Below are 13,778 nucleotides of genomic sequence, written 5' to 3' on the forward strand. Positions count from 1 at the left end.
CATAAATGCCGGAAGTAAGATCAATGGGATACATAGCAACCATCAGAAATACACATAATGAAAACATGAAATGCCGGGCGATCATTGAATGGTGAAATTAAGTTATGCAAAAAGCAGATAATCAAGTCTCTGAAATCACCATGTCAATGAAACAAAACAAAAACAAAAAAAAAAAAAAAATGAATGAGGTTGCAGATCCATAAAACAAACTAAGTGCAAGAGATTGTTGGAAAGTGATTATTCCTTTCGCTGTGGCACAAGGATGAGTCGATGTTGCACAGGCAGCATCGACACCACCAAGAGTGCATCCGTGAGAACACAATAGGAAGGGAAACAACTATCAAATAAAATAAAAGAAAAGAAAAAAAAAGAAGAAAAAGGAAAAACGAAAGGAAAGAAATGCGTAAAAATATGTATATAAGAAGGTGGTCACTTACCTGTAGAGGAGACTCTGTGAAGAGGGATTGATGGCGGGCACTTGCGAGGGAAGACGATTTGTTGGGTTCAGATGGCTAAAATTGATCGAATTGATTTGAACTCTAGCAGCTCTGCCAATGTTCTGAAGAAGGAGAGAGGAGGAGGCCTTCTCTTCCTACCGTGGAAATCTTCTTCTGCGATGGATGCCAAAAGAAGTCCCCTGCCCCTGGGGATCCTGGAGAGGGTTGTTTCCTCTGCGATTTGTTGTGGAAACCCCCGACTGCTAAGCCGGGAGAGGTAGGAGACGGATCGATCGAGCGAAGAAGAAGAAGCGCTCTGCCATGGGACTCCCTTTAGAATCCAAAATACAGAGGAAAAGGGGAGCCTCTTGTGTTGCTGGAGCCGAAAACCATGAAGAAAATCGATCCCCACCTCCGACCCCCAAGGTGGCTTATGTAGGAAGCGAAGGCCAGCTCTAGAAGATGCTTCCGTTAGAGATGAAGGGCGGATGAAGGGTGGAAGGCGATGGAAGGTGGAAATCGGGTGCATGTGGAGTTGTGGATGATGAACGCAGGAGAAGGGAAATCCCCGGACGATCGAGGGCTGGGATGGCGACGCCATTGATCCCTGGGCGATTGAGGGGAGATTGCACATGGGGGACATCTCCAGAGTCTTCTGAAGAAGGGGAAAGAAGAGGCGCCTTCGTAACCCTAAAAAACCAAATTTTTGTTTAAAATTTTTTTTTATAAAAATTTTCAAAAGCTGGTCCCTTTCAAAGATTTTTGCAAAAAACTGGTTTTTGTTAAAAAGATTGTTTTCAAAAAGAGTTTTTTTTTTTTTTTTTTTTAGAATCCGATTTTTGTTTCTTTTCTTTTATATATTTTTTTGTTTTTTTCTTAATTTTATATATCTTTTTGATATTTTTGAAATAAAATCTTAAAATTTACGGAAAAACAAGGATTTCAACTAATTTTTTTGTATTTTTGAGAAATATTTACAAGAGAAGGTTTTCAAGGCTATTTTTGAGGAAATTTCTTCAGAAAATGGGTTTGGACCCAAGTTTTGAGGAAATATTTGAGTTTTAAGCCTCGAATCAAGAAATACAACTCGATGGATCCAAACGAATACCGGACGAAGTGTCTGAGCTTTTCAAAAGATTATTTTGGTAATTTTGAGAATTTAATTTAAAATTGGATAATGAAGCTCAGATTTGGATTTTGATAATGGATCCGGATCCAAAATTGAGTCAGATATGGAAAATGAGTTTAATTTCAACCAAATTTTGAGAAACAAAATGGAATTTAGATTTAAAACTGACTCAATTACCCAGAAAATGGGGGCAAAGGGCAGAAAGGGGATATTTATAACTTTTTGAAAAATTTGGGGTGTTCATAGAGAGGATAGAGGAGCCAGAGACCATTGTTTCACCTACGTCGGCTCAGCCATCATCCCCATCCCCATCATCATCTTCATCATCATCTTTATCTTCATCCTCAGAGAAGAAGAAGGATAGGAGTGAGCCTTCTCACAAAGAGGAGGAGCCAACAGAGTATATTCCCCCACCACCCTATCCCAAAGCATTAGAGTCTCCTGGTTATAGAGGGAAGCAAGGTGCGAAGATCCAGGACATGCTTGACATCTTCAAGCATGTGCAGATTAACCTACCTTTGCTCGATGCGATTCAGCAGGTACCGGCATATGCCAAATTCCTGAAGGAACTATGTACGCAGAAGCGTAAATCTAGAGAGAGAGTTCCTAACAGGGTCCATTTGACTGAGCAGGTGAGTTCAGTACTTCAGCATCAGACACCACCAAAGCTCAAGGACCCTGGAGCCCCTATCATTGCGTGTACCATAGGGAATATCCGGATAGAACGCGCATTGCTCGATCTTGGAGCAAGCGTGAACATTCTACCCGGGTATTTCTTTGATTCTTTTGGGCTAGGAGAGATGACATTGACTCCAATTACACTTCAACTGGCAGATCGTTCCGTCCAGGTACCGAGAGGTGTCTTGGAGGATGTGCTAGTTAAGGTGGATGACTTTTATTTTCCAGTCGATTTCATTATTCTTGCTATGGAAGGAGTAGATAGCCAGCACCAGACTCCGATCATTTTAGGCAGACCATTCTTGGCGACTGCCAATGCGTGCATCAATTGTAGAACCGGAGCCATGGATCTCTCGTTCGGCAATCGGAAAGTCAAGCTGAATATTTTCAATGCCGCGATGGGTCCAGCAGGAGACATGGACTGCTTTCATGTAGATATTGCTCATGAGTTAGTGGAGGAGCAGCCCGAGTTGTACATTACTGAGGATTCTTTAGATCTGTACCATATAGAGAAGAATAGTAGTGTAGAGAGTGTAGATGTGGCTAGGGTGTCGTCAGAGAGGCCACCTTGGGGAGCAGTCAGGGAGCCTCTTCCACCACTTGCGGAGACCCCCGCCAAATCGTCGATCGAGTCACCTCCGAAACTTGAGCTGAAGCCCTTACCAGATTCACTCAAGTATGCTTATCTCAGAGATGATGAGACTCTGCCTGTGATCATCTCGTCCTTGCTCACTGAGGAGCAGGAACAGAGATTGCTGACTATTCTTCGAGAGCACAAGGCAGCGATTGGCTGGGGAGTTGCTGATCTGAAAGGGATTGATCCTTCATTCTACATGCATAGAATCCATTGTGATGAGGAAGTCAAGCCATTTAGGGATATGCAGAGAAGACTAAATCCCAACATGAAGGAAGTGGTGAAGAAAGAGGTGGTGAAGTGGTTGGATGCCAGAATCATTTACCCTATTTCTGATAGTCAGTGGGTCAGTCCAATTCAGGTTGTGCCGAAGAAGTCAGGACTCACTGTGGTTGAGAACGAGAAGGGTGAGAGAATTCCGATGAGGACCACTACAGGATGGCGAGTCTGCATTGATTATAGGAAGCTGAATGTGGCAACTAGGAAAGATCATTTCCCATTGCCATTCATTGATCAGATCTTAGAGAGACTCGCAGGGCAGAGCTACTACTGCTTTCTAGATGGATATTCAGGATACAATCAGGTAGCTATCCATCCTGATGACCAGGAGAAGACCACATTTACATGTCCTTATGGCACCTTCGCGTTTAGACGTATGCCTTTTGGGCTCTGTAATGCCCGGCTACTTTTCAGAGGTGCATGCTTGCTATCTTCTCGGACATGATTGATGATGTGATGGAAGTTTTTATGGACGACTTTTCAGTGTATGGATCTTCTTTTGAAGATTGCCTCCAAAAACTTACTCGAGTACTGAGTAGGTGTGCGGAGACCAATCTCATCCTGAGTTGGGAAAAGAGCCATTTTATGGTCCAGGAGGGGATTGTGCTAGGACACATTGTGTCCAAGCGTGGTATTGAGGTTGACAGAGCGAAGGTGGAATCCATTTCCCGTTTGACTCCACCCACCTCTGTGAGGCAGATTCGATCATTTTTAGGGCATGCGGGATTTTACAGGCGGTTCATAAAAGATTTCAGCAAAATCTCTCGACCGATCTGCACTTTATTGGAGAAAGACTAGCCCTTTGTTTTCGGTGAGGATTGTATGAAGGACTTTGAGATTCTCAAAGAGGCCTTGATTACTGCACCTATTTTGAGACCTCCAGATTGGACTCTTCCATTTGAGATTATGTGTGATGCATCTGATTACGCTATGGGGGCCATTTTAGGACAACGCATTGATAGAAAACCCTATGTGATCTACTATGCGAGTAGAACTTTGTCTGATGCCCAGATGAATTATACTACGATAGAGAAGGAGCTACTTGCGGTAGTTTTTGCATTGGATAAATTCAGGTCCTATTTACTCTGTTCGAAGGTGGTTGTCTATTCTGACCATTCTGCATTGAAATATTTGTTGAATAAGAAAGACACCAAACCGAGATTGATTCGTTGGGTCCTACTACTACAGGAGTTTGATCTCTAGATTCGAGATAAGAAGGGAAGCGAAAATGTAGTAGCAGACCATCTTTCCAGACTGATCGTGGAGACCACGCAGGATCAGACGCCGATCAGTGATTCTTTCCCCGACGAGCAGATCATGTCAGTCAGTACATCGCAGTTACCCTGGTTTGCAGATATTGTGAACTATCTGGTTTCGAGGCAGATACCTGAGCATTGGAACAAGAATGAGTGTGAGAGATTCCTATCTCAGGTGAGGCACTATTATTGGGATGAACCGGAGTTGTTCAAATACTGTGCAGACCAGATCATTAGGAGATATGTTCCGGAGGAGAAGTACCAGTCCATTCTGAATTTTTCCCATTCATTAGCCTGTGGAGGGCATTTTAGTAGTAGGAAGACGGCTGCAAAGGTTTTGCAGTCAGGATTTTATTGGCCCACACTCCACAGGGACGCTCAGGAGTTCTGTAGGCGATGCCTGCGATGTCAGCAGATTGGAAACATGTCCAAGAGGGACATGATGCCCTTGCTTCCGATTTTGATAGTCGAGATTTTTGATGTTTGGGGCATTAATTTCATGGGACCATTTCCGACTTCATTCAGAAATTTATACATTCTGGTGGCGGTTGATTATGTGTCCAAGTGGGTCGAGGCTGTGGCAACCAAGACCAATGATCACAGAGTAGTGCTTAAGTTCATTAAGCACAACATTTTCAGTCGTTTTGGGGTGCCACGAGCGATGATTAGCGATGGTGGCAAGCATTTTAGGAATGTACAGATAGCTTCTCTTCTGAGAAGATATTCTGTCAATCATAGATTCACCACTCTATATCATCCGCAGACTAGTGGACAGGTTGAAGTGTCCAATAGGGAGATTAAGCGAATTTTAGAAAAGACAGTTCGTCCGGACCGCAAGGATTGGTCCCAGCGCTTAGATGATGCACTTTGGGCATATAGAACTGCATTTAAGACTCCCATTGGCATGTCCCCGTATCGCCTTGTATTCGGGAAAGCATGCCATCTTCCTGTCTAGCTAGAGCATAGAGCGTATTGGGCTATCAAGAAATTGAATTTTGACCTCACCCAGGCTGGCAAAGAGAGAGCACTGCAGCTCTCAGAATTAGAGGAACTCAGGAATGATGCATATGAGAATGCCAAATTATACAAAGCTCGCACAAAAGCATTTCATGATAAGCATATTGTCAGAAAAGTGTTTGAGCCAGATCAGAAAGTGTGGCTACACAATTCTCGTTTACATTTATTCCCAGGGAAGTTAAGATCGAGATGGACAGGTCCGTACATTATGAAAGAAGTATTTCCCCATGGAGCAGTGACATTATTCGATCCTATGACCCAAGGTACATTCAAGGTAAATGGGCAAAGACTGAAGCCCTTCATTTCAGATGACTTGCAGGATGGTGAGTGTGAGATAGTGCATCTCACGAAGGCATGAGGATTCGACCAGAGGGATGTATCGTATGTACATTAATTTATTTTTCATTGCAGTGTTTTTCTTTATTCAGTATTTCATTTCACATGTGCTAACTTGTGTTTTGATGTATGCAGGATGAATTTAACATTTAGTGTATCAATTACCAGGTACAGAGAAGAGCTTTCAAAGAATTCAAAGATCAGATAAAATTCAAATTCAGAAGCTCAGAGCAAATCAGGTTGTATCTATCCTTTCTCCCATAGTTTTGTTAGTGTCTTTTAGTGTGCATGTGCATTACATTTTTACTTATGTTGTATGTCACTAGGGACAGAGTCATTCAAGCATGGGGGGGTGGTTTAGATGCATGCACACAAAAAATTCAAAATTTTTTGCATGACTGGTAATCAAAGTAGGCATTTGAGAACAAAGTGTAGCATATATGATTGTTTTTGGCATAATCTAACAGTTTATAAATTTTTAAGCCCCATAAAAAAATTCATTTTCTGAACTGAGTCAAATAGAGTAGTTGTTTATGAGATAATTCAAAGAAAAGATAGTATTTGATTGTTAGAAAATTTTGAATCACTTTAGTATAAGTATGCACAGTATGTTTTGTGAAAGAAATAAGCAATGGAAAGATGTGTTTGAAAAATGAGTTTAAAAGAATAGAGCTACGTTTAGTTGTTGATGTCTTCGTGAAGCCTAGTAGTGGAACTCAGACACGAGATGAAGTGTTTGAGTATCTTAACGAAAAGGATAACGAAGGAGTTCATCTTCTTGTCTAAGTCGATATATGTGGCCTTTGTAGTTTGAGTAAGTAGAATCTGAAGGGTGTTTTACACCTGGTGCCCCAAAGCCAGCTGGTTTGGGAGCCACCGGTTCGAAAGCTTGTTACATGGACTGCATAGAAAGCCTAAGAGATAGAGACATTGCACATGACGAGAGGCAGACTATACGTAAACTATTATAATAGAAGGTCTAGTGACTCGAGCAATTAAGTCCGAGGGATACTTTGTATCTAGTGCCCTAAGGTTGGCCAGCCTGGGAGTCACTGACCCAAAGCTCGCTACAAGGGTCACGAAAACTGACTATTCGAAATAGTGCTCATATGAGAAGAATGCGCAAGAGATCAAAAGTTGAGAAACAAAAAAAGAGAGTGAAAATGAAAGAAAAAGAATGTGCTGAATGAGAAAATTTTCATTGCTTAGACATATATGTGTATTACTGTGCAGAAAATATACAAGTGAGAATAAATAAGTAAAACATGAGAATACTTGACTTTCAGAGAAAAATCATGAACTAGCTACAATATTAGAAAAGTGAAGGAAAAGAATTTTTATTGTGGCGGCATGAGATTTTTAAACTTGATTTGAGAATGTCAATTACATGAAATATTTGTTCCATTTGCATTCTTAAGAGCCTCATATTTTTGAAAAATCATCTTCGCATTTCATTGATGTTTGTGGGTAGCATCTCTGCAAACCCGCACGAGACCTTACTCGTCCACTAGTGTAAGCTAGGGGTTTAAAGGGCTTGTTGCATACGCTAAATGCAACCGTGATTCCTACAAAAGTGAGTTAGTTTTTTTTTATTATTTATTTTATTTTATTTAATAAGAGCTTTCATGTTAAATGGGTAGTCCATATTTTCATAGCATGGTAGAGTGTATTGCTAGGGACTAGCAATTATTCTAGCATGGGGGTATTTGATGATGCATCAATATCATATGTTCTTAACATGTTTTCACTGCATAAATGCATCATCTATAGGTCTAAAGCATACACTTAGGTGCATAATATGATTATAGAGCTTGGGTTCGAATTTCACTGAAATCGGACTTAAAACGAAGGAATTATGGCATTTATAGTGTAACGGGTCAAATATCGGATCCGATTTGAGAGATTTGGATCCAGACGCCCATTTGGACTTTGGATTTGGACCAAATTGCATGGATTTAACCCAACTCCAGCCCACTTAAGTTTTGTAAAAACTTTTTCTAAAAACCCCCTGCAGAAAGAGGCGCCCAGTAAATATTTTTATTTTAACATTGTTTTTGTAAATTGGCCAAAAGAGCCAAAATCGTCTAAAAGGAGAGGGGCGCCCATTCCAGCCCTGTCTTTGGCTTTGTTTGGACGTCCCTTGCAGTGAATCTAACTCCAGCAGCTTCTTCCCCTCCAGCCCTCCACGTTTTGGCCATTGAAGACCAGCCTATGCTTGATTTCCAAGCATATTTCGATCCCCTTTGTGTTTTCTTTTCATTTCTTTCTTGTTCTTTGTTGTCTTTTCACCACTTTTCTGTATTTTTGCAGGTGTAGCAGAGGTGGAGACCATTAACCTTGGGAGGGAGTGCGAAACACACCACCAAGGTGAGCCGGCCCTACCTCCATCCGGCTTTCTACACCCTCCGATCGAGAATCGGCTCACATTCCATCGTCGGTGGATCTCCAACGTGTAGCAGCTGCAAAGGTTCCGTTTTTGGTGAAAGTACAGCATTCTCGAACTGCGTAGGACGTCCATCTCCAGCCACGGTCCGCTCTTCTTCATCCCCCCGGTCGTCGGATCTTCCAAAAGGTAGGTCTTCTTCTTCCTTCTCTTCTAGATAAAACCGAATTGGGTGTTGGTTTTCTTTTTATTTTATTTTCTGTGTGTTTCTTAGTTTTCTTTTTGTTTCAACCTTAGATTAGATTTCGTGCATAGGCCAGCACGTTAGATTAGGTTTATGTGTTTGTTTGATTCATTGAAATCGATTTTTTTTTAGATTTTTCATTCCTTTCATTAAAATCGGCTAGATCTTCATCTAGCTCGCCCATTCCACCTTGTCTTTGCCTTAGTTTTCGTGCCTAGGGGCACGATTCTAGCTCCAGCCCCTTCTCAACCCTCACCTCCTTCCATCTCTATTGAAGACATGGTGAAAAGCTTGAGATCCAAGCCTTCTACCTTGTCTCCCTTTCAAATCTTTTCATTTCTTTAGCTTCCATGTTGGCTAATCTCCATGTGTGCTGTGTTTTGCAGGTGCAGCAGAGGTGGGAAACACTTTTCTCGGGTGGAAGTGTGAAACACTCCAACGAGAAGGGCCGGCTCTACCTCCATCCGGTCTTCTACGCCCCCCGATCGAGAATCGGTTCACATTTCATCTTCGGTGGATTTCCAACGTGTTGCAGCTGTAGGACATGGTACCATGGCGTATTTCCAGCATCAACGAGGTCCCGAACGGTGCAAAGCCAAGCAAAGTCCGCTCTTCTTCATCCCCCCAGTCTTCGGATCGGCCTTTTGAGGTAGGTCTTCTTCTATCCTTTCTTCTAGATAAAACCGAAAATGTGTGTGTGTTATGTGCTGCGTTTTTCTGTGTTTTTCGTCAGCCATAGAATAGATATATGTCATGCATAAACCAACATGTAGAATGTTTAGGGTTTGTGTTATTTAAAATCATATTTTTATACCAACGTTGGATGCTTTTATGTATGTGCGTGTGAGCAAAATCTGTCTTCTGTGTGTCTGCGTTTTCACCATGTTTTCCCAGCACTAGATAGGTCTGAAGATGTTTTGTTTAGTATTAGATTTTATAGACTCCTTCTTAGTTAATATCGTTTTTGCTTTTTAGATCGCTTGAATGTGTTTTTATAACTAGCGATTCATGTAGTTTAGCCTATGAGACTAGATTCAGCTGTAGCGTTTTTCTGCAATTGTTAGTATAATATAATTAGTTCTATTTTAGTTAAATTCGTGTGTTTACTGTGTGATTGATGGAGTTTTTATCATAAAGTAACTTTAGTTTTAGAATAGTTGTAGTTTTGGTGTTTTGAGTGTAGTCGAGTTTAGTGTAATTGTAGAATGCATGTTGTGTTTTGATTTTCTGTACAACATAGTATTAACTTAGTTTTCATGCTTTTAGTTTTTCCAATTCCAGATTTAACGTGTATCCATTAGAATAGAATTTAGATTTTGATTAGAGTTAGTAGTTTCATATATTTTAGTTGTCATTCTAGTTTAGATTTACATTAAGATGTTTGTCAATTCGTGTTTGGTAAAATATTCGTGTAGGTAACTGTTTGTAGATTAATTTTTCTATGTCTTGGATATTAGTTTTAGTACTAAGTTAATTAGAGGAGTTACATTCTTTGTTTTTCGTTTTAGTCAATTTAGATTTAACTTAGAGGGTCGATTTTGTGTATATAGTTTAAAATAGATAGCTTTTCATTTTCGATTTTTATTTATCCTTTCTTACCGTTTTAGTGATTAGATATATTTTGATTTAGCTAGATTAATCTTAGAGTAGCTGAGTTATTTATTTTATAGTATACTTTATAGAAGGGCAATGTTGTCTTTCAATGGAAATCCGTTTTTGGTAGAAAACCACTCCCTCTAAATTCGTGAAATTGCATTTAAGTAAATATCAATTTCCCAATCCAGCTATAAATGAGTTACCTTTTCAAGGTTGAAAACCCTTTGGAATTCCAAAGGCCCTTTAAAGAGAGTTACACGATTTTATGGAAACCCTTTGGAATTCCAAAGGTCCTTTCAAAAGCATTTACACGAATTTTGGGAAGTTTTGAACTTATAAATACTCATTTAAAGCCAACTCCAAAAATCGTGTGGGATGCTTTGGGAATGTTTTCAAAAAGAAGATTTAATGCTTGGAATTTCAAAAGGTTTTCTAAAATAGTTCACACGAATTGGGAAGGTTAATTAAGAATGCTATTTATTGTATTCAACCCCAAAAATTCGTGGAATGTGATTTTGGAAAGGTTTTCAAAATAAATGACTTGCTTTTAATGCAAATATGGAAAAACGTGTGGGCCTTAAGAGGCTGGACGGTTTTGAAGATTACCCTTTCCCAAGGTGTAATTAAGGCAAGAAAAGAGAGGAGTTGGCCCCAACCAAATTCGTGCTTTAGCATTTCCCAAGCCCTATTTACTACTTTCGTTATTTGAATTAGCATTACTTAGGTGTAATTAATTTAGTAAGGTATGATTTAGGGTAGGTTTTATAAAATCGTGTAGAGTTATTTAGGTAGTTGCTAGTCTTAGTTTCTAATTAATGTAATAGTTAATTTAGATATACATTAATGTTTTAGGAAATAACACTTAGTTATTAGTATAATTAATGATTTTTAGGGTGGCGTGTAATGTAAAGCCCCATCTCTTAAAACCGCCCCTTACTAACCCTAGTTAGTTTATAACCTATGTAGTTAACTTAATTTACTAAGTATTAATCTTAGGTAGTTAGTTACTAACCTAAGTTAAAAGCTAACCCCTAACTCGAGTTAAACCCTAGCCTTACTTAACCTTAATTAGAACCCAAACCCTAGTCGACTCCTTAACTACTTTATTAACCATAGTTAATATCCCTAGTTAGTTACCCAAACCGCCCCTACTAACTATAGTTAGTCAAACCCCTAGTTTGTCTTAACCGAACCCTAGTTACACCTTCTTAACCCTAGACCAACCATAGTTATTAAACTAACCCAAGCTAAACCCTAACCTAACCATAGTTAGTTAGACTAACCATACCCTTAGTCAACCCTAGTCAAATCGCCATCCTAATTCCCTTTAATTAGTCTAACTCTAGTTAATACTAACTAACCCTAGGTACCTACCCATAGTTAGTTAAGCCTAACCGAATCCTAGCCTTAGTTTAATCCTACTAATCCTAATCAACCCTTGTAAACCCTAGTCAACCTTAGTTAATGTATCCTAACCATAGTTAAAATCCTAACCCCCTTATTTACAACCCAAATGCCTTAGTCGACCAACCCTAGATACCTAATCCCAACCATGTCCTAGAACCTTAGTTAGAAACTACTTTAACCGACCCTAGTTAATTACTTACTAACCGTAGGTAGTTAGTACCCTTAGTTAGTGTTTAACATAATTAGAACTAACTTTAGTCAAGTTTAATTAGTAACTAGTTTTAATTAGCTTATCTGTAGGTTAGTAATTGCTTTATTAGGTTAGGATTAACATTAGATTAATTAGTTCATTAGGTAATTATGCTAGCTAGAGTATGTTAGATTTAGTTAGATTTGTCATTTAGGTTAGATAGTTAATTTAGTTAGTGATATTAGATGTTAGAAATTAGGTTTAATTAGAGTGTATATTCCTTTAGATATCTTATTTAGAGTATTCGTGAGTTTATGTTAGGGTATTTCTTAGATTTTATAACTTAATTTAATTGTTATTGTTTGCTGTAGTTTAACAATAGGTTAGGGTCAGTTAGGACTGTTTTTGTACGTGGTTCAATGTCCAAATGTCAATTATGGATTCAAAGGGATGAATAGTGCACTGAACCAAAACCCTAATTTTTACCCGATCGTGCACTAGTTATTTCATGTGGATTTTTTGAGAATTTTCTGAATATTATTTTTCTATTCTCCTCATTGGTGTGTTAACGGTCTGCAGACCAAATTTCAGCTCGATCCGAGTTGATTTGGTCAGGTTTTTAAGCGTATTATGAAAACAGCTTTTTCTGATTTTGAAATTTCGGGTCCAGCGATTTCCCAAATTATCCTGATTTTAAAACGCTTCGTTCTGGAGATCCAGAACGTATTTTTTACTTCTGTAAGATGTGTCAGATTATTGGATCTGTTTTTTACAGAATAGAAGTAATTTGACTAATTTTGGAATTTGGTTGACCCCTCAAACAGTCGTTTTGCGAAAAGCTGTCAGAATCCATTTTTGCCTTCTTTAGGGACAAAACAGTCTTTTAAGTAATTGTTTAATTTCGTGTAGTTTTACTGTTTTCTAGTTGTGTAATCAGTAAATTAACAGTATTTAGAGTAATTAGAGTGGCTTAGTTTAGTTAGTTTATTCAGTTAGTATAATCTTAGTTTTAGATACTTAAATTAACTTTAATTTAATTTAGAAATAGTATAGAATTAGTTGTAGATGTAATTTAGATTAATTCTTGATTTAGTTACGGATTTTGTGTTTTTATTGTGTAGGTTGTTAAGTTAGAACAGGTTCACAGGTGTAATTCAATTATACTGTGCGACTGCACTTGATGTGAAAAGACAGAAATGCCCCTGGAGACCTGCTGAAGACTTAGCCGCCTATTGTAGTTTATTTTCATAGTTAGAATGTTATTTAATGTAACTTGTAAGCATTGACATAGATTGTAAACTTTGTTTGATTAATAAAGTGTTATTTTGGAAGTATTTCAGAAATATCCCGTTCCCTGTGGATTTGACCCATACTCGCCACTTCGGTGGAAAGTCGGTTTTATATCTTTGGTTGACGATTTTCTCATGTTCTTATTGCAAAATATTGTTTAAAAATATCAACTCCAAAAAGTGCAACCAAATTTTGGCGCTGTTGCCGGGGAATGGCGATATATTATGAATATTTCTGAGATATCATTTTATTAATATATGTGTTTAGTTTAGTTTAGTTTGTTTTAATTGTTTTAGTTAGTATAGAATTAACATAATTAGAAAAATATAGGGTTCATTTGCTGTTTTTGATAAGATTCACTGAATTCCATGCTTCAATGATATATTAAACAGTTGAGTCTTAGATAAAATAGTGTGAATTCCTGTATTTACTGATTTTCTGATTTAGAATAGCTTATCTTTTATTTCATAGAGTAATTAACTTAGTTTAACATTGTTAACATAGATTGCATAGATTAATTAAATAGTTTTAACATAGTTTAACATAGTTTAGTGGCTTAACTCTCTGATTTAGAGTAGATGCTTTTATTTCATAGATTAATTAGTTTAGTTTAACATAGTTTAAAATAGCATAGTTGCTAACTTGCTGATTTAGATTAACTTAATCTCCATAGTGTAATTCTATCATAGGTTAGTTGCTATTTTGTTCATTGTTTTACTGATTTAGACCTAGATTTAGGTTTACTAATTGCATTGATAGATTATTCTAACATAGTCTAGTCGTTTTATGTATTAGTGTTCTTATGTTATTAACTATAGTGTATGATGTATCATATGTAAATTAAAATAAAGTAGTAGTTGTTTATTTATTTTATTTTGAATTTTATTTTAATTTCATGTGAA

This window comes from Nuphar pumila, chromosome 9 (assembly GCF_984573655.1).
Source record: "Nuphar pumila chromosome 9, dmNupPumi1.hap1.1, whole genome shotgun sequence".
In the NCBI taxonomy this organism is placed as follows: Eukaryota; Viridiplantae; Streptophyta; class Magnoliopsida; order Nymphaeales; family Nymphaeaceae; genus Nuphar; species Nuphar pumila.